Here is a 25,887-nt window from a genome sequence, read left to right as displayed (position 1 = left end):
TTATTTTAAAAGATACTGTTGATTCATTAACGTGGAGATCATGGCCAACAGCTCTGTAACTCATGCCTGAATGGAGTTGACCTCATACACCGACTTGCTCTCTAGGACACATCGTTGTCATCTTTCACTGAGGAACTCTCGAGGGCATTTTGAAACAGCAGATCAACAAAAAGCAAGAAAGTGTGAGAACTGTGTCACCACCAAACAGACTATGAAAGGGACACTTGCTTATAGGAGGAGAGCTGCAACAGGAAGATGACCCACTGCCTCCTCAGGGGGCATGCGTGGACAACTGAAACTTCCCACAGCTCTGCAAGAGTCCACAAATAGTTGTAATGGCCATGAACGTACCACAGGGTATTGATTCTGGGTTTGCAAATACATGTTGGTGAGTAGGAGAGCTCACAATTACATAATCTGCAAACAATGAAGATCAACTCTGCTTTTTATCTGCCCAGATCCTCCTCCTGGGACCCCACCCATTCTCTCAAAGCCATAAATTACCCACTTTGAGCCTTGGCCCATCTTTTGTCTTTGAAGCTGGTAAGCATGCCTAACAGTCCAGTTGTATCATCGGTGCAGGAGGCTCTGCCCCTGTGCGTGAAAGGAGAAGGTGGTGGGGAGCTTTTTGTTTTTAACAACTCTAGTTTGATATTTCCTAGCTATTCAGAATGCTTTTTGCTCCATTGCTACATAGGCACAGTTTGTAGTTCTTCTTCGGGAGTACTTACACACACACAAAAAAATAAAGCTATGTGGGGCTCTTACCTCCGCCCACTCATTATTCCTGGTTTCTCAGGAAGGGCTCCTAGAAAGAAGAAATGGCTAAATATATCCCAAGGCTGTGGGCTAAGTGTAACCCCCGACCCCCATCTGCTCTGGGTTGATTCTCAGGTGGTGTCAGCCTCTGCCTCCCCTTTACAGTAAAGGTGTCTCTGATACTCCTGGACTCCACGGCATTCTTGTGTGTGCCAAACAAAAACATCACTCTAAGAACAGTTTGCTTCTTGGAAGTTCTTATTTATGTACTCTTACTGCCTTCACCCACTTTGTGGGGTCATTTACTTTTCCTATTTTTATTTTGCTTGCAGAATCCATGCACACACAGCTTTTTGTTGGTTTTTGCCTTGCGCTCAATTCTACCTAGGCTGTTCTTCTTTATATCTTGTCGATGTCGCTCATTATTATTTTCTCTCTTTCTTATTTGATTCTTTAAACAAAACTTACAATTTTATATAAAGCCAACAGACACATGAGAAGATGTTCAACATCACTCATCCTCAGACGTAGGCCAAAACAAAACTATAGTGAGAGATCACCTCATACGTGTCAGAGCGGCTAAAATTAATGTGTTGGTGAGGATGTGGAGAAAAAGGAACCTTCCTGTGCTGTTGGTGGGAATCTGAACTGTGGAAAACAGTAGGGAGCTTCCTGAAAAAATTAAAAATAGAACTACCCTACCATCCAGTAAATGCATTACTGGGTATTTACCAAAAAAATACAAAAACACTAATTCCAAGGGATACATGCATTCCTATCTTTATTTAAGCATTATCCAATAGCCAAATTATGGAAATAGCCCCAATGTCCATCAACAGATGAATGGATAAAGAAGTGGTATATATGTACAATGGAATATTACTCAGCCATAAAAAAGAATGACATCTTGCCGTTTACAACAACATGGTTGGAGCTAGTGTGTATTATGCTATGGGAAATAAGTCAGTCAGAGAAAGAAACATACCATATGACTTCACTCATATATGGAATTTAAGAAACAAGGCAAATGAGTGAAGGGAAAAAAAGGGAGAGAGAGAGAGAGAGAAACCAAGAAATAGACTCTTAACTATAGAGAACAAACTGATGGTTACCAGAGGGTGGTTGGGGAATGGATGAAATATGGGATGGAGGTTAAAGAGTACATTTGTCATGATAGGAAAAAAAGAAGAAAGAAAGAAACCCAAAGTGAGATAACTAAAATTTTTTAAAAATATAATTTTCAACTTAAAAATAGGTTGCCAGACTATTTCAGAAAATTTCTGTATACCCTTTAACCAGCTCTACTAATTGTTAATATTTTGAGCCATTTGCTTCATTATTCTCTTGCTTAACTATTTGAGAGTAAATTGCAGCCATCATGTTCCTTTATCCTAAATATTTCAGTTGTGTTTCCTAAGAACAAGGACATTCTCTTATACAACCATAGTATGATTATCAAGAAAAAACTTTACACCAATAAAATGCTATTCTCTAATTCATAATCTATATTTAAAATACAGCAATTGTCCCAATAGTACCCTTTCAAAAGCTTTATCCCCCCTGTTCAATGTAGGATCATGCATTGCATTTAGTTGTCAGTTTATTATGCTCTCTCTCTTTCTCTCTCTCTGTCCATTTCCTTTGGTTTGATATTCTTCTTCTTCTTTTTTTTTTAAAGCAAGGATTATTGAGATATAATGAAAATCTAATTATGTGTATGTTTGATCATTTGATATTGTCCTACACAGCTCTTGGATAGTCTGTAGTTTTTTTTTTTCCTTTGACACTTTTAAAATCTTTGTAGTTCAGCTTGGATGACTTCTTTTGACCTATCTTTATATTTACTGATCTTCTTTCAACCGGTTCCATCTCCTAATTAGCCCTTTAAGGAATTCTTCATCTCTGATATGTTTTTTTCCCCTAGCGTTTCTTTCGTTTCTTTTAAAAAACATGTATAATTCTCTGTTGAAATTCTGCATCTGTTCATGCGTGTTCCGTATCTTCCCACTACGTCTTTTAATATATTAATCTAAATTGAATTAAAGTCCCTTTCTGAAAGGTTCAACATCTTGGTCATCTCTGAGTCTAGTTTTATTGTGTATATTTATAGTCTATAGTTATCTAGTTTTATCTTTAAACAATAGGTAGTCTCTTTTATGTGCTTTTTTGCCTTTGTAAGTTTTGTAAGTCACATGCACATGTATCTGTCAAATAGTATGTTTAACCTCAATTTGGAAAATCATTTGTTTTCGGAAGAACTTGTTATGCATAGAAAGTAAGAAGATTTCTTAATTCAACAGACTGTTTTTGGAGATTTTGTACACATAGACAGATGTTCTTAAGTTAAATTTGTGCAAGAGTTTGTGCTAACATATATGCAGATTAACGCCTAGTGATAGGTCTTCTTTTTACTTTACTGTTTTCTCTCCAACATGGGGTAAAGATTAGGGACCCCTTTCAAGTAAAATTAATGTGAGACTCCTTTTGTTATGAATATCTCTGTGAACGGGATGACGTTTCAATGTCTGAAAGAGTTCAAGGAAGGAGAGGAAAGAACTATGCACTTTTTAAAGCCCCGTGTTTGGGGTTCTTCATGTCAGCCTGAGAAAATCCCCAGTCATGGTATCATGAATTCTCAGTTAGACATCTTTGTGGTGCATTTGCTTAGGAAGGAAACTTATCTTATAAAAGGCAATGACTTTCTAATGCACACATTGAACTGTAAACAAATGCTCAGTCTGAAACCAAATTGGTAGAAGAAGAGCCCAAGAAATGATCTACAGTAGGATTTGTGCTTTCTGGAATAGTGCCTCTCTTCTGGCAAGGACTGTGCAAACTTGACACTGTATAAGAATTACCAGATCTCAAAATTTTAGACAGACAAATTATAGCACATTGTCACAGGGAAAATAAGAATACTGAATTTTCATATTGCCCACATCAAAGGTATTATTACCTGATGCCATGGACCAATTTACAGAAAGGAGACGCTGTATTTGAGACTTTTATCTTGGCTTTATATATGGATTATTTCATTTATGTGAACATATAAGGTGGACGTTACGTAGAGTGAGCATGTAAGACCCAAGTATTGGCTGTTTGGGGACAGAAGATATTTAATTTACTTAATTTAACAGATTCTCACAAGCACGTATATTGTGTCAGACACTATTTTAAGAGCATTCCTCACACTAATTCATTCTGTCCTCAGAATAACCCTCTGACGTAGGCGCTGTTACTATCCCCCCATTGGAGATGAGGAAACTGAGCCACAGGGAAATTATGTACTTTGACCCAGAATCCTGAGTGGGGAGGTGTTTGAGTCTGGACGGGAAGCCAGACTGCCTGACTCCAGAGCTCTTGCTGTCAACCCCGACCCTCTGCTGCCTCGTGTGTACCCATGGCCACTGATAAAACATCAAGGGATTGTCCTTGGGAATAGTTCATCCCCGCCCCCACCCTCCAATGTAACGCTTTAAAAATCATCTCAAAGCAGGTGGGCCTTTATCTTTGGCCTATTTTTCTCAATCTGTGTAATACACCAAGGGCGATATCAATTCGTCCTTAAATATTTAATGACAGACAGGCCGTCCATCTCCTAGACACAAATGCTTCGCTCTGTCTTGACACTGATTGGTCACTGTTGTGCACCATGGGGTCAGTTCTTTCCACTGGTTTGCAAGCTCCCTTAGGACACGAACCTCATTTTGCATTTCTTCTTGTGTTTCCACAGGGCCTGAACTCCGAGTTGAGTCCCTGGTTACCTGTTTACTGATGAGTGCTGCAAGGCAGCTGTTCAACGTTTTCCCACCGAGACACACATGCTAGACACTGTTCACATAAGTGACACACACTTGTGTTGAGGGGCAAGTCATTTACTAGCCATAATTCTACCCAGATATACATTTATATAGCAACAGTGGGAAACTGATGTAAGATGGTGGTATGATACGACTCTACTTTTTCTTTTCTTTTCTTTTTTTTTGACTCTACTTTTTCTATCTTTATTATAGGAATACAGTTCTCAAAAGGTGAACATTTGGGAAATGTAACATTTTTCCCCTTGTCTACTATTTATAGATTTCACGTTACAGAGAACAGCTCTGGGATTATGCATCATTTGTGATGGTATTCCTATCATCTAGCATAGCACGTTTCCCATAGTGGGTTCTCAATAAATGTTAGTAGTTTTTTTTTTTTTTAATTAAGCCTTAGTCCTATTAGAAAAGGAGGTACTATATCTTTTGGGTCTACCAAAAGCTGAGTTTTACTTTCTAGGACACGGAACAGAATATTGTTGTGTACATGCTAGTGACTTTATCTTCCACCTTGTCTCCATTCTTTAGTAACTTCTTGCCCTACGGAATCATGACCAAGACTTTTTTAAGAATCCAAGGCCCAGCAGTAATTTATGAATTTCTTTGGGTACCAGAAAGACACAATAAGACAAGTGTTTTTGTGAGATAAGAAACATTTCCGCGACACCGTGAGGCATGAATTGAAGTGTAGGCAAGTAGTCCCACCAGGTGAATGATTATCTGCCGTTGCCAGAGTGAGCGGGCTCAGTGGCTGATGAAGCCATTGACCTTGGCATATTTATCATCATTACCCCAGGGGACAGAAACCAATGTATCTATTCTTGCGAATACACATTCATAAAAGGAGGCACAATCCAGTGGGAGACAATTTGTATTTATAGGTGGTGGCGGTGTGTGTGTGCGTCTGTGAGAGAGAGTGAGACAGAAAGAGAGCAAGAATGTTTCATTTTTTACATTTTCTTTCCACTTTTAACTTTTTGCATGACATCCATCTCTCGTCTGCAAGCTCAGACTCCTAATACCACTCCGATCTGCAAGACTTCAAGGGGCATAGTTTTTCCTTATAAGGGAGCTGAATAAGGCTGAAAAACAAAGACAATCTGTGTTATCATCTCTCAGACTATGATTGCCATCTGAAGAGGGGAGGCCAGAGGTGAAGGATGTGACCTTGGATGATGCTGGTGCTATCTATCCCCCTCCCCGCCCCCCCCCCCCCCCCCCCCCCCGCATACCCGCATATCTGCTTTCTGGACTGGAGTTTAGAGGCAAATTTGGGGACCTGAGTGCACACAGAGCACCAAGCCTGCTCAGGTGATAGTGAAGCAGAGCCCCCATGGAGGCTGTTGAGGGGAGGGGGGTGCAAGAGGGCGGGGGCCAAGTGCTCGGTCCATAGCAGTCCTGGGACAAGATTCATAAGGAGAGAGAGGCTTTGTTTCTGGAAAGAAGTGATCGCAGTTTCAGTTTGTTTGGACTGCTGTGTCCGAGGGCCGCAAATTGGCTCAAACAACAGAAATGTAGTGTCTCACCATTCTGGAGCCAAGAAGTCCAAGGTCGAGGTGTCGGGGTTGATTCTGTCAGCTCCATGCATCTCATGCTTCTGGTGGTCTTCTGGAGCTCTTTGACCTTCCTTAGTTTATGCATCGGCCCAATCTCTGCCTTCTTCATGCAGGATTCTCCCCGTGTGCCTGTGTTCAAATTCCCCCCACCTTTTTAAAAAAGATTATATTTATTTATTGGACAGAGAGAGACACAGTGAGAGAGGCAACTCAAGCATCACAAGCAGAGGGACTGGGAGAGGGAGAAGCAGGCTTCCCGCCAAGTAGGGAGCCCGATGCAGGGCTCGATCCGAGGATGCTGGGATCATGACCTGAGCCAAAGGCAGACACTTAACAACTAAGCCACCCAGGTGCCCCCAAATTTACCCTTTATATAAGGACACCAGTCATACTGGAGGGAGTATGGGGCCCACCCTACAGGATGACCCCATCTTAACAATAATTATATCTGCAATGGCCCTCTTTCCAAATAATGTCATATTCTAAGGTGCTGGGAGTTAGGGCTTCAACATCTGAATTTGTAGAGTGGGAGGACACACAATCCAGCCCATAAGAATTCAGAAATGAGTTGGTTCAGTTGGGGGTACCTTTTTTTTTTTTAAAGATTTTTTTATTTATTTGAGATTGATAGAGAGAGAGAGCAAGCACAGAGGGGAGGGGCTGAGGAAGAGGGAGAAAGTCTTAAGCAGATCCCCCACCGAGTGCAGAGCCGGATAGGAGGTTCCATCTCAGAATCCTGAGATCACGACTATGAGCCTAAACCAAGAGTCGAAGTCTGAACTGACTGTACCACCCAGGCGCCCTGGGGGTATCTTCTTATTAATTAAAGGCAACAGGAAAGACACATGAAACTGAGAGAAGAACCAGGGGAACAGTTAAATTTTTTTCCTAACGAAGAGTCAGACATGGGAAAGCAAAGCCTGTGGGGCAAAGGGGTAGGATTCCCTCAGCTTTTATCAGGACAGTCATCCCTTTGAGGACACTGACAGCATCTGAGTTGAAATATGATCTCTGGGTCAAAGAGGACCTAAGTCCCCAAAGCTTTTGCAAAGTCCCTGTGGTATGAGAATTCTAGCTGCCCAGAAGAATTACCCAAAGTCCTTGGCCTGATGCCTTCAGAAATATGGGTGTGCTTACTGGAGGGGCCTTCCGCGTTCCCTGTGCTCGCAAAGATGGTGGGAACTATTTGAGGAGGCTCAGCTCCTGCAGAAGCATCCCATCTTTTCAGCCACTTTGCTTCCCCATTTGTACAAAATAGGTCAAAATACATTATCTATCTCCCTGACAAATGCCAAGGTAGAATGATATTCAGCTAAGGTCGGGTGCCAACTGCTTTGTTCGATGCTGGCATATCTTATCTCAGTCCTCCCAGAAGCCTATAGTACTACTCCCATTTTCCAGATGCAGCCATCAAGGCTCAGAGATCACTGACTTGCCCAGGGGCTCACATGGGCGGTGAGTCAGAGCCCATCGTTATGCACTCTGTATTCCTTTCATCCTGCCTCGCTGCTTCCCTAAGTATCTGAGGGTAAATCTTTGAAGAATGTGACTTTTTAAAAAGATGTTATTATCACAGTGATGTAAGATTTCATTTTACCCCCATGGAGCCTCTGGTGTAAAATGAGGAGACCAGATTCAAATGATCTCTGTGTATTCACGTAGCCCTAGCATGCGTCTAAAATTATGACTTTATTTTCCTCTTTGGGAAGTAAGAAGAAGAGGATGTAGGCTGTCCATCTGGGTTTTTTTTTTTTCTTTTGTTTGTTTTTTTAAAAGATGGAATTTTAACATCTCCTTGAGGAATTTCCTGGTTCTCAACCAAGTATGTACAGCCCGCCTCTCGAAGCTCGTCTATTTTTGACTGCAATGGGATTACAATCTGCTGATTTGGGCGGCAATGTCTTTGGAGCCTCATATTTTTCTGTCCTCTCTTTTAAGCGCCCCCCGTGTTCCTACTGCTCCCGCAGAGCTGAGTGCAGGGAGCCTGGTTCGCAGCGAGCAGTAGCCCGTCTCCCTGGCCAGGGACACCCGCTGGTCTCTCTGGGCCGGGATCGACTTCCGCTCTGGGCACGTCTCCTGTGGGCCCCGCAAACAGGCTTTGACTGATTGAGCTCAGAACACTCGCTTGTTTGTGGATATGGTAATGACGCCAGTAAAATTCAATTACCGTATCCCAGAGGACCTCGGCGAGCGATAATAAATTAGGGAACATGAGCTTTGGAGTATCGGAACTGAAATTATAATGGGGCTATTGAAAAACAAACAAACAAAAATCCCAAGCATTCATTTAATAATAGATGCTGCAGTTTTCCCCACCAAAAATTAGTTCATCAACCAACCCTTTGTTCTTGTCATAAAAGAATGTGCCCTCGACACAGCCAAGAACATTTTATCTTAATTACTTGGTATTGTCGTCACCCCCAGAGCACACCTGGCTTCGGGGTAAGTGGTACACAGGGAGGAAGCAGCCGCCTGGAGGGGTCCCCCAAGGCCACGGCACTAATCCACACTGGGCTCACAGATGCTCGCTGCTGCCCATGGCCTTGGGTTTCAGGTTGCCATCTAGGCCTGGGGTTTGAATGGAGGTTGTAATCTCAGAAGGTCCGGCGAGCACTTAACCGCTGACATCCATCAAGAATATCAAGGCTCACATTGTCTCATTAATTTGAACCAGCTTTCCTGCTATCAGATCCTTTTTCATTTCTAACCTTTCCACCCTGCCTTTCTTCCTCTGTGCACAGTTTATAGCGTCTCCTGTTTGTGGTTTCCGTCAGAGACTTGTGCTCTGGGAGCCCACTCTTGGGGAGGTGGGGGAAGGTGCCTTTGCCCTCCTCCACGCTACAAATCGGCTTTGCGTGTTTCTTCTCCAATGTGAAGGTCAAGCGCATGGAGAGAGAAAGAACATTGACAGCATTCTGGATGCATCTGTAGCCTCTATTCTGTAGATAATTTTCAAGCTAAAATTGCTATCTTCCTTCACTTTATCTCCTTTCTCATCCAGATTCCAACATCCGAAAGTGTAATGCAGAATTGACGGATTACTGAACAGAGGAGATATGAAGAAGATAACCAAGGTGCTAAAAAAAAAAAAAAAGAAAGAAAGAAAGAAAGAAAAGAAAAGAAAACTGAATTAACACTAGCAGGTCATTTTCCACCTGTGGTAAGTATCTTTTGGGGTCTCTGAGAGACCAAGCCCCTTTCTTGGAGAATTGCTCCTCCCTCCCCCCCACCAACCACATGAAGGACTGTAAACTTGGGTCACACTTACTTTCCATGACTCCCTGAGGCTGGCTGATCTTTGACCCAAGCTAGGCACAAGAGAATTTTGTTTTGGGAGCTGCAGTGTCAAACAGCTATTTGGTTGGCTGGAGCTTGGAGAAGGTAGAGCTCTGGGTTTTAGGGCCACCATTTTCAGCCATGTGTGCAGACAGGTGGAAAGTGAGGGGGTGGGATAAGTTTTGCCATGAATCAGAGATGTTGAGAGAAGCAGACCAGAGATGTCAACTCATTGTATAAAGGATGACCCTCCATTCTCTCTACAAACAACCCTCAACTTCTGACCACGTCCGCTAAGACCTTGTGCCTAAGGCGGTATCTTTAACCTCAACCCTTTATTCCCTCTTAATCTAATTATCTTCTTGGCCAATGCCTGTGCCACATTCATCTTTTCAGTGCCTTAACCATTTTCCTCTAATACCCACACATTATAAAAATTTAATGTATTATTTCATCAGAGACAAGTGATCTGGCAATTTGTGACACACTGTCTTAGGACTTGTCAAAATTAAGGGTGAGTCTTTCCAACCCAAAGAGACAGACATTTCAGAACATCAAAAGACAAAAAGCAGCCAAAGGAGGAGTTTACTGTCCCTTTATTTCCCGTGAAATACAACGCCGAGCAGGGTTCATATTTTACCCACACTCTTCCTGTCCTCTGCCAAAGGTGGGATTTCATCCAATGTCCCAGCTGTTCTGGGGTCTGCACTGGGGGGGCTGGGTTGGAAGGGGGCGCACGCAGGAGGGTTTTGCTCACATGCCACAGCTGTGCCTGGGGTCTCTGTACAGGCAATCAAGCGACCTTCCCTCAGGCAGAAGCCTAGGGAAACATCCAGACTGACTCTCCTCATTTGGCACAATGAAGCGCAAATATCTCTCCATTATCTATTAGGAAATGAATTAGCAAGCACAATGTCTAAATAAAGGGGAACTTAAAGAGGAGATCATATTTCCCATTCCCTAGGTATTAATAATATTCTGCAAAAAGGTCATGGGTCTTGGTATCACTCATTTAAGAACTATGGTCACAGTTTGTTAACTTCTTATGTTCTCCTCTGGAGAAAAAACATTAGAATATAAGATGTTTGGGCCAACCGTAACCTAAACCTAAACAGGCCAGTCTCTGTGCTGGGCTTTTTACATGTACCTTATCCAAATGTCACAGTGGTTCTATAGTATGACGATGGCACTACAAATTTTCTAACAAGTTAGGTGACTGACTCAAAGGCCACACAACTGGCAAATAGAAAAGTTGTTAAGTGAAAAATCTGGTATATTTTAAAAGGTCACATAGCTGGAATGTAACCTTGAATTTACCTTACTCTTAAAGCCAGCCTAATTCCATTGCACTCCAGTACAATATTTCCCAAACTTGTCTGATAAGACTCCTCAGGGTAGTGCTTATTAAAACTCCGGTCCTGGGGCACCTGGGTGGCTCAGTGGTTTAAAGCCTCTGCCTTTGGCTCAGGTCATGATCTCGGCGTCCTGGGATCAAGCCCCGCATTGGGCTCTCTGCTCAGCGGGGAGCCTGCTTCCTCCTCTCTCTCTCTCTGCTTGCCTCTCTGCCTACTTGTGATCTCTGTCTGTCAAATGAATAAATAAAATCTTTAAAAAAACAAACAAACAAACAAAAAACTCCGGTCCTGGGTCCAATCCTCTTGCAGATCTAATAAACCAGAAACTCTTAGAAATGGGTATGGTGGGGCACCTGGGTGGCTCAGTGGGTTAAAGCCTCTGCCTTCAGCTCAGGTCATGATCTCAGGGTCCTGGGATTGAGCCCCACATCGGGCTCTCTGCTCTGCAGGGAGCCTGCTTCCTCCTCTCTCTCTGCCTGCCTCTCTGCCTACTTGTGGTCTCTGTCTGTCAAATAAATGAATAAAATCTTAAAAAAAAGAAAAAGAAAAAGAAAAAGAAACGGGTATGGTAATTCACCCCAGGTGAATCTGACCTGGTAAGTTAGGTAAATATTGCTGGAATGCCTTAAATTCTTTTTAACTTAGCAATTCTTGGCAAGATGTATGCAAAACAAACAAACAAACAAACAAAAAAACCCAAAACCTTTATTTAAAAAAAAAGATTTTATGTATTTATTTGAGAGCAAGCAAGAGAGAGAGAGAGGATGAGTAGGGGGGGAAGGGCAGAGGGAGAGGGAGAAGCAGACTCCCCACTAAGCAGGGAACCCAAGGTAGAACTTGATCCCAGGACCTTGATCCCAGAATCCCAGGATCAGGACCCAGGCTGAAGGCAGATGCCCAATAGACTGAGCTTCTCAGGATTTTCTCTTTTTAATACACTTTTTATTTGGGGATAATTTTAGATATGCAGCTAAGTTGCAAAGATAACGCAGAGAGAGCTCACCCACCTTACCCCACCCATTCCCCCCTCACATGAAGATCTTACACAACCATGGTCCATTTGTCAAAATGTGGGAACAAACACTGACAAATGACTATTAGCTGTTAGGATCACTTGTCCTGGATATGAGGATGTGGAAGGAAAGAGAAAGACAAGCCAGACCATAGTTCCTTTTTCTTTCCTTTTTCTTAAGTAAGCTGAAGCCAGACAGGATTGGCAGAAGGTGTGTGATCAAGAAGCAAACTGAGTTTAGACCTTTGCTGCATCTATTGTGAGAAAGAACACCATTCTCGGCAATCAGACTGCCAACATTCCAAAAAATGTTGACATCACTCCAAAGGGACCCACCCTTATTGTGAAGGGCACCAGAGAAACCCTGCAGAGGGACTTCAGTCCCATCAATGTAGAACTCGGTCTCTTTGAAAAATTAAAAAAAAAAAAAAAAAAAAAAGAGGCTTCGAGTTGACAAATGGTGGGAACTAGAAAAGAACTGCTATTGTCCGCACCATCAGTAGTCAAGCGTGTCGCACTGGGTTTCCATTACAAGCTCAGGTCAGCGTGTGCTCACTTCCCCGTCAACGTTGTTATTCAGGAGAATGCTTCTCTTGTTAAAATCTGAAATTTCTTGGATGAAAAATACATCCACAGCGTTTGGATGAGGCCACGTACGACTCGTTTAGTATCTCAAGCCCTAGAGAGATGAGTTAATTCTTGAAGGAAATGGCATTGAACTTGTATCCAACTCAGCTGCCTTGACTCGGCAAAGCCGCAACAGTTAAAAAAACGAGGGTATCAGAAAATTTGGGGATGGGGTCTAGGTTTCTGAAAAAGGAAGAGATCATCAGGCTGGTGAGTAAGGCCTACGTTGTCCAGCTACCAAAATGACAAGATGCTGGATGATTTTTCAGACGTATTTGTGATATTTTAAAGAGGCAATAAAAGCTATATTGATTGGGGACTTTCACTTAAACCAATAAAAAAAAAGAAGCAAGTTGAGATTATTTCCCGCAGGATGGAGACGGTTCTGGTAAGAACAAAATACATATGCATGTATGAGCTGTGACATGCAAATTGTGTAATTTTGGTGATTTCATGGATGAGTTCCATGCGTTTCTATTTGCCTTTAAAATTGGCATTGCAGAATTCATACTAACAATTTAAATTTTTGTTTTCTTTACTTGGCATGGCCTTAAATAGCAAATAAAAAGAATACCATAACTAGTTGAGGTAGAGACTGGAGCAGAAGGAAGAAAACTATAGGTTAGTTCCCCAAGGGCACTTTTTTCCCCCTTATTTTTTGGACCAGGGGCTCCACATTTGCCTTTTGCACGGGGTCCCACAAATTATCTAGTCAGGCCAGCCCATCCCTAGTCAAGAGCCATTGTCTTGACAAAGCCACTGATAGTGACGACTGTGGCACCCAGACAGATAACAGGAAAGACATGTCGGGGGAAGGGGCCTTTCTGCCATCCTAGGCAGCTACAGCAGTGAGGGGGCGCGTTCTCCCGCACTAAGCAACCCAGAAGGCTACAGGCACCTCCGGAGGATTCCTGATATTTTAGCGCTGCTCGATAGGGCCTGGGACAGTGGCATTCCTGTGGGACGTTCCCAGTGGCCAAGTGTTTTTGGATGCAGAAAGTGTCATGGCAAATGCCACATCAAGAAGCAGTTAGACGCTTGACCTGCCCCAGGCATGTGGCTTCCGCACGTACCACCCTAGATCATACGGCTTAATTATGCTTGTGCTCCAGTGGGCAGTGTTTCTCTTTTAGCTGGAGTATTCAATCAAAGAGATATCTCAGCATCTCCAAAACCTGCAAACTCATTAAACACAGAATGGGATGTTTCTGTGAAAAGACCGCACCGTAGGTTTGGGACAGCAACTTTAATTTATATCTGAAAACAAATTAGCCTAATGGAGCAGAACGGATGCAAACGGCTGTGCGCCCAGACTGCACCAGGAACCAGAACATGGCTCTTGGGCTAATTAAAGGACACGACGGCACTCTCCACGCTCTGCCATTTGTGCTGCAGTGTTCCTTTTAGGATAAGGTGTTTCTTTTAGAATAGGAAGGATTTCCAGCTGGTGGGGTGAGGTCTGTCCTTCTCTGTGGAGTGGGGTCATGTTGCTGGGACACCTGGAAAGAGATGGCAACCACAAGCAGGAGGAGTAACCCTTCGTGTGCCAAGGTGTGACTACGGGCAGCCCTGGTTGTGGGCGTGTCCTCTTCATCTTGGTGACAGCTGTGTCACCCAGTGGTGTGACATGGGATCAAGCATTGAGCATAGTTAGTAGCCGGTCAACTCAAACATCCGCCTAGAGCCCTTCTGTCTGTGGAAATCAGAACGGGGGTGGGGGGTGGGTCTTCTCCCTCCCCCTCCCCAGCCAGCCTCTGGAGGCTTCTCCCAACCTCCAGCCTCCGGTTCTTCTCTATACCTCTTGTTCTCCTACTCTGTCTTCATTAGTCTTCTTTCCTGTCTTTTTCTTCACCTGCACCAGTGTGATTTCTGCCAAGATGGGAACTCTCTCTGCCTTGTTTGCTGCTGTTTCCTGGGTCCCTTGCACATTGCCCAGTACATGGTAGGGGCTGGGTAATCATTTGTTGAGTGAATTGTCAAGTGGAACTGGCCAGCCTGATTCTCCATATGCTACATCCCAACGCCGTCACCAACCCCCACCCCCATGCCCTGCTCCAGCTGCATTAGATCTGTGAAGATCTGTAGCTCACCTCCACACATCTTCGTGTGCCTTTCCTTTCTCCCACAATACACATCTCCCCTTTCTACCTGTGCTCAGGCTCTCCTTTCTCCCTTCACATCCCACTGCAGCCTCTACAGCTCCGTAGTGCCTTCCCACGGTGCACACTCACAGCTGAACCATGCTCTATGGGGCTTCTTTAGTTAACATCAGCCCCAAGTAACGCTAAGCAACTTCCGGGCCAAACAGTGCCATATGTGTCTTTTCCCCAACCCACGCACTTTAGATGTTTGACAAATGAATATACAAACGCCATGTCCAAAGAAACACAGCCTGCTAACAGCAAGGACCAGGCTAGTGCCCAGATATCCAGTCTTCCATCTGTGATACCTTGTTATTTCCATCAAAGAATGCCTTTGAGAGGACATTCTCACCAACTCTCCCTGAACCCACAGCATGGTTTCTGCACTTCTACAAACCTCAGCTTCCTGGTTCCTATTCTTTCTTCCTAAAGCAACCCTTTCCTTAATTTGTCTTTGTCCTAACTCCTTACCTTAATCACAGTGTCCTCTGATTAATTAATTTTCACAAAGTGTTAAAAGCACAGAGAGATTTTGGGTGTGAAGATTTTGTTGGAATTTGCAGATGTTTTAAAGTTACTTAAACCGAAGGAATACATCCTGAGCACATTTACAAGTTTTCTGGTGTCTGTTTTATGAATTCATTTTCGTTTTCATGAAAAATTTCAAACACACATAGAAATAGCCAGACCAGTACAATAGTAGGAATAGTACAACCTCACAGATTCATCACGCAGATTAACAGTTATCAATGATTCGCGACGTTTCCTTTTTCTTTTTTATTCTTTGTTGAATTATTTTAAAGCACATTCCAGACAGCATTTCATTTTATCCTACTTCAAAATGCCTCCTTTTTAAATGTAATGACACCTACCAAAGGAACAATAATTCCTTAGAAATGTAATAAAATCTTCCTGGGGGTATTTGAGGGGGTGGAGTGGAGCTTCTCTGTACTCTCTAATTGTATCACAGAACAGAATAACCCCCTCTAAGGAAGGATGTGTGCCTCTATTTACTTTCGTACAAATTTTAGATGGAAGTGTGAAATGTCTCATACTTTTTGTCCTGGGTGAGTGGAGCTTCATTAGAACTTTCATAACCATCTTTGGGCTCCTGGGTGGCTCATTTGGTTAAGTGTCTGCCTTCAGCTCAGATCATGATCCCAGGACCCGTGTCTGGCTCCCTGCTCAGCAGGGAGTCTGCTTCTCCCTCTCCCCCTCTTCCCCTCCCCCAGACCCCGGCTCATGTTCTCTTTCTCTCTCTCAAATAAGTAAATAAAATCTTAAAAAAAAAAAAAAGAACTTTCTAAATCATCTAGAATTTTCTCCTCTTAAGGTCTTAGTAGACGCTGGCTTTGGAGAGCTGCGTGCTCTCGGTGGCCCACCCACGGGCTGTGCTCACACTCTCCAGGCCCTTTGAAAGCTCGAACTCTGCTCACCACCCATGAGCAGTCTCTATACCACGGTAAGATTGCACTTCGATGATCAGGTATTTTCATTCTCTGTCTTCCTTGTTGGCCCTGACATTCCATAAACATAGTGACAAGGTAACAATAAAGAGAAGGTATTCGGATTAGTTAAGTGAATTAATATTCAAGTTTAAACTTTCAAGATCCCGCTATCACCTACAGCATCCACAGGGCTGTGGAGAGAGAACTAAGGAGACAGGCAGATGAGAACCACCTGGCAGAGCCTTTCTTGCCTCACCAGAAACCAGTGACCGTGGGTGCATCCTCCTCAGAAGACCCTCTCGCTCCTTCCAAGCGCCAGCACCCTCCCAGATTTGGCAGGACCCAGTTCCGCCCCCTCCCTCCCTCTTTCCTCCTACCCACCCCTGAAGCTCATTTCCCTTCCTTCTAGAGCACAGCTTGTTTTCTCCCGTTGCTAAGCAGCCTGGTGCACTCGGGCAGTGCTGGCTGCCGCCTGTCCGTTCCCGCCCTGTTCCCATTATTCAGATTAACCCTATGTGGCTGGACATAGATTAAAAACCTGGGCTTGTGTGGCAGTCCCAAGAATCACATCAAGCTGTCAACAGCAACCTACACTTTGCATTCCCTAGCACGGGGTTCTTTCCAGGGGCAAGGAAGTGCAATGGGTGAGGGCTCCGTGGTCACACACACCTGACCTTGACTTCTGGTCCCACCACTTAGTAATGGAGTGACTTAGTCAATTCTAGGAGGTTACTCATTCTTTCCAGCTAAATCTTGGTTTTTGCACCAGTGGAAGGGAATGATAACGGTTGCTGAATTTGCCTGCTCTGAAGGTCGAATTACTCAGTGGGTCAGGTACTCAGTACAGCGTCTACTATGTAGTGAGAACTCAAGAGACATTAGCTCAAACTGATGCCATTTGGACAGCACTGCTGTACCTAGCATCTGCTTTCACAACACTTTTAGTTACCTGGTAGAGATAACCGTTAGTACTTTCATTTGGGGCATGGAAAACACAGGCACAGAGAGGGAAAGCAACTTGCTCAAAGGCAAACAGCTAAACTAGTGTTGGAATTAGACTTGTTTTGCATTTTTCCTCCTTTGTCACTGGGCCCTAGACATAGCTAAGTCTTTTTTTTTTTTTTAAAGATTTTATTTATTTATTTGAGAGAGAAAAAGAGAAGAGAGAGCATGAGTTGGGGTGGGGAGGGGCAGAGGGAGGAGCAGGCTCCCGGCTGAGCAGGGAGCCTGATCTGGGCTCCATTGCAGGACCCCAGGACCATGACCTGAGCTGAAGGCAGATGCTTAATGGACTAAGCCACTCAGGTGCCCCCAGACATATGTAAGTCTCAAGATCCATCCCCGCCCCCAGACCTTTCTTCGGGGAAGAGAATTAATTTGGAAGCAATCAACCCCATGGGTCTTGTTTCCCATTCTGAAACAGTATAATATTTGACCAATGTATCAGATCACCCCCAAGATCAACATACGTGTGCCTCCATTTCCATGTCTGGTATAATGAGAATGAACAAATAATTTGGACTTCGGTCCAAATCAGAACACAAGGACTGGAAAGGAAAACTTGGTCTTGAAGTACATGGCATTGAATCACACCTGCAACCCAGGGAAGCAACAGGGCTTAGGGAAGTCAAGCTTCCTACAAGAAAAGGAAGAAAGAGTACATCACGCTCATGTTGTCCATCTTTTCTCCCAGCCCGTAATGGACATAGCGATACTACCTCCCCTGATTAGAGTTGGTTAATCCAGGCCGATTCCTAGGAGACAGAGGCTCAGGTTTGGTGCCTGACCCTCCCACTTCCCTGGGTTGTGCTTTGTAGCCTTAAGGCTGCACTTGACCCCTGCCTGGTCCCCGTCTCCCAGGGACCTATGCCAAGGCTTTCAAGTCTCTTGGAGGACCAGCTTCCAGATGACACAACACTAAGTGGCATTGGAGTATCACTTTCACAATTCTGTTAAACCCTGGACCATCGTGTCGTATTTTCTTTAAATGCACTCCTTTTAGAATTTAAACAAATTTTAAATCCTTGTATTTGTCAGGATAGGACGGGCTTTGTTGCAATAATAAACCCGGACATCTCTTGCAATAATAAACCCGGACATCTCAGGGACTTAACACAGCAAAGGGCGATTTTTTATTTATGTGAAATCCAGTGTGAGTCTGATAACTTTCCTGGGCAGTGGTCCTGGAAGATGATTCCTAGACAAGGGCCCCTCACTTTCTAATGCCACCCCCTCTTGGTGTGCTGGAGAAATTTCAGGAAGGGCTACCCCACTATGTGTCACTTTGTTATGTTGATTATTTTGAGTTGAAGATGCTTGAAAAACAGCAAAGGCAGGGAAAAGACAGGCTTATTCTGAATTCCCCTTATTTGCCTAAATACAGAGGTTCCAAAAGGACTCAACTGTCCTAAACCCCCTCCCTGAGAGTTGCACCGACCAGAGAGGACTGATTCTAATCATAGAGGGGGACACCACACCCAGACAAACTGGGTCACAAAGGATCACACCTCTTATTCTAAGGGCCCGTTCACCGTTTTGAAAAATCCTTTACTCTCCCGTGAGTTGCCCTTCCCCCACTCCCCCTGCGAAGATGGTCTATAAGCTCTCAAATCTCACTGAACTTGGGGGCATTCATGTTTTCTCTTGCAATGCCCCAAGCACAAGATATTTCAAATTGATACATTTGCATACCTTTTCTTCTGTTAATCTGCCTGTTGTCGGTTTACTTTGTAGACCCAGCTCTCGCACCTAGCTGGGTGGAGGAAAGGGCTCTCCTCCCCTTTGGTGGCCCTCCAAGATCCCTGTGGCAGAAAAGGCGGGAGGGGCTGCCCGCAGGCTCAGGAGTGTTTCAGCCTGGAAAGTAGCATCTGCTTTTTCTACTACTCAGTCGGCAGGTCAAGAGCAACCCGCGGCCCCGCCTAACTGCAAAAGGGCGTGGCCATGGAGCGGGGATGTAAGGTATTTGCTGAGCAGGACCAGCGCTCACCGCAAGGACCAGAATGGAAAGCTGTTGTTATTGCTTGCTGTGAATAAGAGATGGTTATAAAGAGATGTAGTGAGAACAATGTCTTCAATTCTAAGTAGATATTTTTGTCTGCTAACCATTGTGATTCTTAGATTTATTGTCTTGTCCGAGAGACGCTCGGGGGCTGGGCGGACGGTGGAGACTGAGATATGGGAGTTGAAGACATGTTAGCACCATATGGAGCCGCCTCTCTCTGAAGGAATCAGAAAGATGGAAGGATCATTGAAACAGGGGAATAACTTTTTCATTATGTGAATCAGTGTTTTTGTTTAATACCTTGCACACGCCCTATCTAAAATCATCTCTCTTTCCACCTAAAAACCTCTGATGCACCGCCGACGTCCACCTGCCAAGCTCTGGGACAGGCTACCTTCCTGGGCTTGAGTCAACATCACTCTCCAAGACAGCAAAGATATTTATGAGATTTGCCCTGTGCCTGGCCTGGAGCACAGAGTCGATGATGGCTGTCCCTACCCTGAAGATTTCAGAGAATGGAGAGAGAGAAATAAAACAACAGTTACAATACAATGCACAGAATGCATCTGGGAACTACGAGGTATTATTGGAGTGACCCTTGAAGGACAGCTGGTTTTTCAAGAAAATTCTTTTTTTTAAAAAAAAGATTTTATTTATTTATTTGACAGAGAGAGATCACAAATAGGCAGAGAGAGGCAGGCAGAGGGGGAGGAGGAAGAAGGCCTCCTGCTGAGCAAAGAGCCCTATGCGGGGCTCTATCCCAAGATCCTGAGATCATGACCTGAGTCAAAGGCAGAGGCTTAACCCACTGAGCGACCCAGGTGCCCCTCAAGAAAAATTCTGTAACGTTCTGGTTGTTTTGTGTTCAAACTAGTTGATTTTGCTTCCTTTTAATTTTTCTTTTGGTAATATTAATGGTATTCTATTTAAGGTAAAACCCACTGGTAGAAGGAAAAAACCCAGCTAATGTCTTCTAGGTACTTTGAATTTAGTGCCTCTTGAGACATGAAATATTTTCAGGGGGCCATAGGATAAGAAACGCAATACCGTTCCAGGATGTGGAGAAGCCAGATTGCCAGTTGTGGAGAAGGTCAATAACAATGTCAGATCAATACAGCAGTTACCGATGGAACTCACTAAAGGGACAGGGAAGGCGGCAAGCTCTGGGTCTAGCTCGGGCTCCAGGTCCTCTGTTTGATGTAGCACCGATTGCCTTGGTGTGCAAGTTTTCTTCTGGTAAAATCAGAGAGCTGGAACAAATACGCAGCTCCTGCTCTCTGAACGTTCATAGATGCAAAGGAAGCTCTCCCGTCAAGCTTACCCTCAGAGACCAGATGACTTTGGAGTGCTTGAGCTCTGTGTTTAGCCACAGCCATTCCCTCATTTGTTATTCTAGCGCATTTGGGTTCTGGTTTTAGGTGTTGGGGAAATAGTATTAACCTCATCACTGTTGTTTTCATTTATACTTAGATCTCATGTAGTACTTACTCCGTGCCAGGCACTGCTCCAGGTGCTTTAGCAATAGTAATTAACTTGATCTGTATAAAATGAGTACTGTTACCATGCCCATTCTAGGGATGGGGAAACTGAGGCACAGGGGGTCGAATAACTTCCTTGGTGTTAGCAGTCAAGAAAGGGATAGACAGAGGTTCAATCTCAGGCAGTCTGGGTCTAGATTTTTGCAATCCCTACCTTGCCCTGTCTCTGGGCAAAGTAGTTGAAAGTGCTAATAATAATAAAACAAGGAATGGAATAATGACTCATGCAAAACAAGTAGTTTTTAAAAAATTAAACAGCATGAGAAAATGACAGACATAGCGCATGCCCGTGAGTGAAGTCCTTTTAGAAAAGAAACACAGAGTGAATCACACAGTGTGAGAGAGGGAAGAGGGAATGCCTAATGGACTTACCAGGCCTTAGGTTCATTAGCTCATTTGCTCCTCCCAGCACCCTGAAAAGGTAGGGCCAGGATCATCCCCAGCTAAGTAACTGGTTTAAGGTCACAAAGCTGGTAAGTGGTGGAAGGGAGGTCCCAGACCCAAGGGCCCAGAGGTAGAGCTCGTGCTCCAGACCACTGCCTGGCAATCTGCAAGGGTGGGGCTAGGGGGCCCAGTGAGGGGGGCAGCTGGTGACATCTTTGTCAGGGACAAGAAGGCTGTCCTAAGTTCAGGTGTCCTGGGGCCGATTCCTTGCAGTAAAAGGGTCCCCCAGAGCTGGCAAGCATCTGGAAGAAGGTTGCAGCTGCCTTAACAGAGGTCAACCAGACTGACAGGTCTGCTTAGGGCAAAGACACTCGGTGCCAAGGGGATGCATATGGACAAGAAGAGGGTCTGGTTTTAAGTGCTGCAGGGCTAGATCACACCCTTGTTTGGTGGAAATCCTCTACAACTTGCAGTCACTCCAGACCAGCGTTCCTCAACCTGAATTTTTCTTCCACTTTGCCTTAAAAAAAGAGGAAAAAATGTTGGCTCCACATGCACAATATTTTATCTTTCAGGTTTTTTTTTTTTTTAATGTTTTGGGGAGTGTATGGCTGTGGCGAGGAGGGCTTGGGAAGCATACTCAGCACACTTCTTTACCTCTATTTTACTTTATTTAGCTGTGTCCACAGAACGGGTGATCAAGTTCTTGTCTTGCACCACACTGCCCCCCAGCGGTCACTCTGTTTAGCAGCACACGGAAGAAAGGAGTTAGTAAATGGCTTTTTAACGCGGAAGTCCAGCGGGGGTTGGGGGCGGGGTGGGGCGGTGGACTCGCAGGGGAGGTGGGCGGGGTTCGTAGAACAACTGAGGCTTCTGGCTTCGGCGGAACTGTGACCCTCCGGTTTCTCCACCCAGCGCGCCCCTCTCCTCCGCGAGCCCCACCCGTCTTCCTGCATCTCCAGTCCTGCACATTCCAGCGCCCAGTGACCCCTGGCTCCTTCCTGCCCGCAGACCGGGCTGCTTCTTTGCGGAGAGAATTCAAAGCTGTTTCCATTTTAAACAGAAAAAGCCTCCTGTCCCTAGAAACATCCGACAAAAAGCGTTTTATGAATGCCCAGAAGAGAGCTGCCACATGAAAAATAGAAACGATTCAGCTGAAAAAAATATGGATGATTTGTTGTCGCTGGTTTTGAGCTAGATCTCAAAACGTCCCCCAGAAAGTCCTTCCTCCCAAGTGGAGAGTGCTCCTTTGCAAGTGCCTGTCTGTTCCCCCACCCAGCTCCAGACCACTTAGTTAAGCCGATGCGACAGGCATAGCTCTGCAAATGCATTTATTTGTCATCTTAAGAGCTTTGGTGAGCCCGGTGACATCTCAGAGAACTAGAGACCGCTCGCTCTAATGGCCTTCTTCTGTCAGTAGGTGACACTGTGCAATTAGTAATCCTATAAAGCTTTTTAAAAAGGTGGAAACCCAGGAGAGTGGAGACAAAAGAAGCTACTCTATGATTTTGAACCCGGTCTTCAAGAAGAACATTGTTAGAATGTATATCTGCATACGGGCTTCAGTGATAGGTTCAGCTGTCTCAAAATATAGCACTCGAACATCAACACACCCAAGCTTGGATGGTGAATTCACGATTGATGTTTATTCTTTTTGCAAAGGACGTTTTCTATTTCCAGAGAGTAAAAATTAATTGAGGGCTCTGGGAGATAGAAAATTCTTTTGGCAATTAGGTCAAACAAATAACCAAAAGGTTTCATTCTAATCTAGAGCTGTTGACATAGTTCTGATTTTAGGCCGTATCACCAAAACACAACAAAGAGCAAAAAGTCTGGAGGGTCAAATCCTGTGCAGGGGAAATTTGCAGAAGCCTTGTGATGGGCTGCAGCTGGGTACCCTTAAGATTTATAGGCTTAATAGAATAAATATGCACTTGCTTATTTCTGGTTTATATGAACATTCATCAGATGAAGAAACCCCACTACACCCTTTACCCTGGCCCTCAGTTAAAAAAATTTCCCCTCCTCTTTTCTCACCTCTCTGTGTGAATGTTGTGTGTTGTTGCTGTTTTTAAAGATTTTATTTATTTATTCAACAGGGAGAAAGGGAACAGAAGCAGAGGCAGAGGAGAGGGAGAAGCAGGCTTCCTGCTGAGCAAGGAGCCCCATGCGGGGCTCAATCCCAGGACCCCAGGATCATGACCTGAACCAAAGGCAGATGCTTAACGACTGAGCCACCCAGGCGCCCCCACAGCTTGTGTTTTAAAACAATAAAACGTACACAGAGGTTTTCTAAAAAGAAACGGACAAGATAGAAACCTCCTATGTATTTGTTTATATTTCTGAAGTTTACTTAGCATTCCTTGCTTCTTGGTTTGACCCTGAGACCCCAAGTTCACAGAAACCTGAGCTCCAACACTCTGGCAATAGATACTACGTGAAAGAAAAGACAGTATCTATTTCGGTAGATGTTAATTTGTCAATACGATCAAGATGGGATTTGTGCGTATGATCAATACGGATGCTGGAGTCTGCAGCCTGGGCCAGCGAGGTTGGCATGGCCGTTGAATTCGCCATCCTCTGATCCAAGGATCTCTACTGGCCTTACAGCTCCATCCACATGGTCCCCAAGATGAGTGGAGGGAGTTACTGTGTGACAGAGGTCACAGCTGGCTGCTGCAAACTTCCCATAACTAGCAGTCGAAGTGTTAAGGAATTTTAAACCCTCCAAATGGAGGAGCAGGATGAAGCAAAAATAATACATGATTGATCACCAGTGGTTAATATAATCAGATGATCCATGTTAGCAAAATGTAAAAAAAAAATCATAGGAGCAAAGTCTAAATCCTGTTTCTAGCTCTACGGTGCCTGGGGCAATGTGACCTTTTTGGCTTATTATGGGATATCCTATTGAAGCTTCTCTAAGTGTGCTGGAACTCTCATAAGAAAAGAAGAAACCCAGTGTCCTTAGAAAAGGTCACTTCTTTTAAAGAGGTGCTCCCTTCACTGCTGACTCTCCCTTCACGGATTAAGCCAATTACTAACTTTACATACAGCCCCGTCCAGCTCCTCCGCCCCGCCCCCACCCCCTCCTTCCTCTATTCCTTTCATCTCTTCTCTCTCCTTTTCCAGGACAGTTTTGTTTCAGGCACTATGCCAAGGACTGACAGCCTGAAGACATCGGAGAAATTGTTTCAGCCTTTCAGGAGATGAGAGGCAAAAGGTTTCACAACAAAGGCACAGGTAGGGGCAGGTCCTGTCCCTGTGAAGTCTGAAGCCATTCAATTGGGGAAACTCTTTAAAACAAAACCAAAAAAAGGCATGCGATTATAAATACAAAACCAGGCATGAAAGCGAACATTTACTGAGAATGAGAAAACCGATTACCACAAATTACTGGACACGTGGACGGTGAGGTCGTCGCTCCTGAAGCTCTCTTTCGGCAATGCCCAGAACTGTTAATTGGAAACGCTTTCTGATCGCAACCTGACTTGCTCCATGTTGTTCCCCTCTCTAGAGTGACTCGGTGACTCCTGGACCTCCCAGGGGCCTGAGCTGAAGAAGCCTTAGGCTTTATTCACTCTTTGAGGTTCACATCTGGTCTCAGGAGCCCTCCATTGTTCAGAGTGGTCAGCAGCTGAAAGCGGCCCGAAGCTGGGCGGTGGGTCCCGAACAGCATAGGACAGCAGGTGTCCTGGCAGCCTGCTGGGAGGTGGCTCCCAGTCGCAAGGCACCCAGCAGTTTGGGTGTGAATTTCACTTCTCAGAGCCTCTTTTTTCATGTTTGTAAAACAAGGATAATCAAAGAAGACGAAGCATAAAAAACATACGGCCGAGGGCCTGGCATGGAGCAAACACACACTGAGCCTTTTTGCCTGACGGAGGAATTTAGAGTTTGATCTTGAAAGTTATTTGTGTGTCTCTCTGAACGTGCCTCACCTCCCCCCCCCTTCCTTCCCTGTTGACTGGAGGAGACATTGACTATCAGTGAAAAATCCATTCCCTAGTTAACGTTCTCCGGCTCGCCTTTTACACCGTCTGTCAGATCCGATCCATCACGGATGTAATCATATTATACATTGCCTTTTCTATGAATAAGAAATGAGGGGATGGCATTTTGTTTTCGGCAGTCGCCTATCATGAGGGACTAGCTACAGAATGCAGGTTTTAGTTCCAATGGCTGAAGGGAGGGTACAGATAATGTATCATTTCATATTTCTGGGATGGAAGACAGGCTTGGGGATTCTGGGGATTCTGGGACTGTGGAAGCTGTGGTCTCCTCGTGATCAGCACCTTGGAGGCCAGTCTGTGCTGGCCGAGGGGGAATGAATGGAGACTTCAGGGTCCAACCATATTCTCCTGGGTAGGTGTGGGGAGTGCTCTAGAGTTAGAGGGCCCAAAGGGCTTAGGTGGAGGGTCTGTGGGGTTTATGCTCTCTTGTAGGCATTACTTAGATATCAGGACCTCAGAGCTGCAGTCTGTGGTTGCTAGGAATAACCACTTAACTTCTTTTTTTTTTTTTTTTTAAGATTTTATTCATTTATCTGACAGAGAGAGATCACAAGCAGGCAGAGAGGCAAGCAGAGAGAGGAGGAAGCAGGCTCCCTGCCGAGCAGAGAGCCCGATCTGGGGCTCGATCCCAGGATCCTGAGATCATGACCTGAGCCGAAGGCAGCGGCTTAACCCACTGAGCCACCCAGGTGCCCCACCACTTAACTTCTTAATGCCTCCACTTCCTTAGCTGGGAAATGGGGGATCAGAGCTCCCTTACCTGCTTCACCGGATCACGTGGAAAACAAATGTAATAATGAAAGTGAACATGCTGTGTACATTCCGGGAGAGCTATAAAATATTACTGTTAAAGTCAATAGCACTAATTAATCCTATGGAACTTCATGCATAATTTCACAAACAACTCACATTTCTGCAATGGCTTCCTCATGCATTTTGATGCTGCTTAATTGTATAGATGG

General features: G+C 44.6%; 1 pseudogene; it reads left to right on the top strand.

The window, feature by feature from the left end:
- The first annotated feature begins 280 nt into the window (after window positions 1-280).
- Window positions 281-12,621, top strand: LOC111147290 (annotated as a pseudogene).
- Window positions 12,622-25,887: the final 13,266 nt, after the last annotated feature.

This window comes from Enhydra lutris, unplaced genomic scaffold, assembly GCF_002288905.1.
Source record: "Enhydra lutris kenyoni isolate GAN:26980312 unplaced genomic scaffold, ASM228890v2 scaffoldscaffold16, whole genome shotgun sequence".
Taxonomy (NCBI): Eukaryota; Metazoa; Chordata; class Mammalia; order Carnivora; family Mustelidae; genus Enhydra; species Enhydra lutris.
This window is presented reverse-complemented; position numbering and strand designations above follow the sequence as displayed.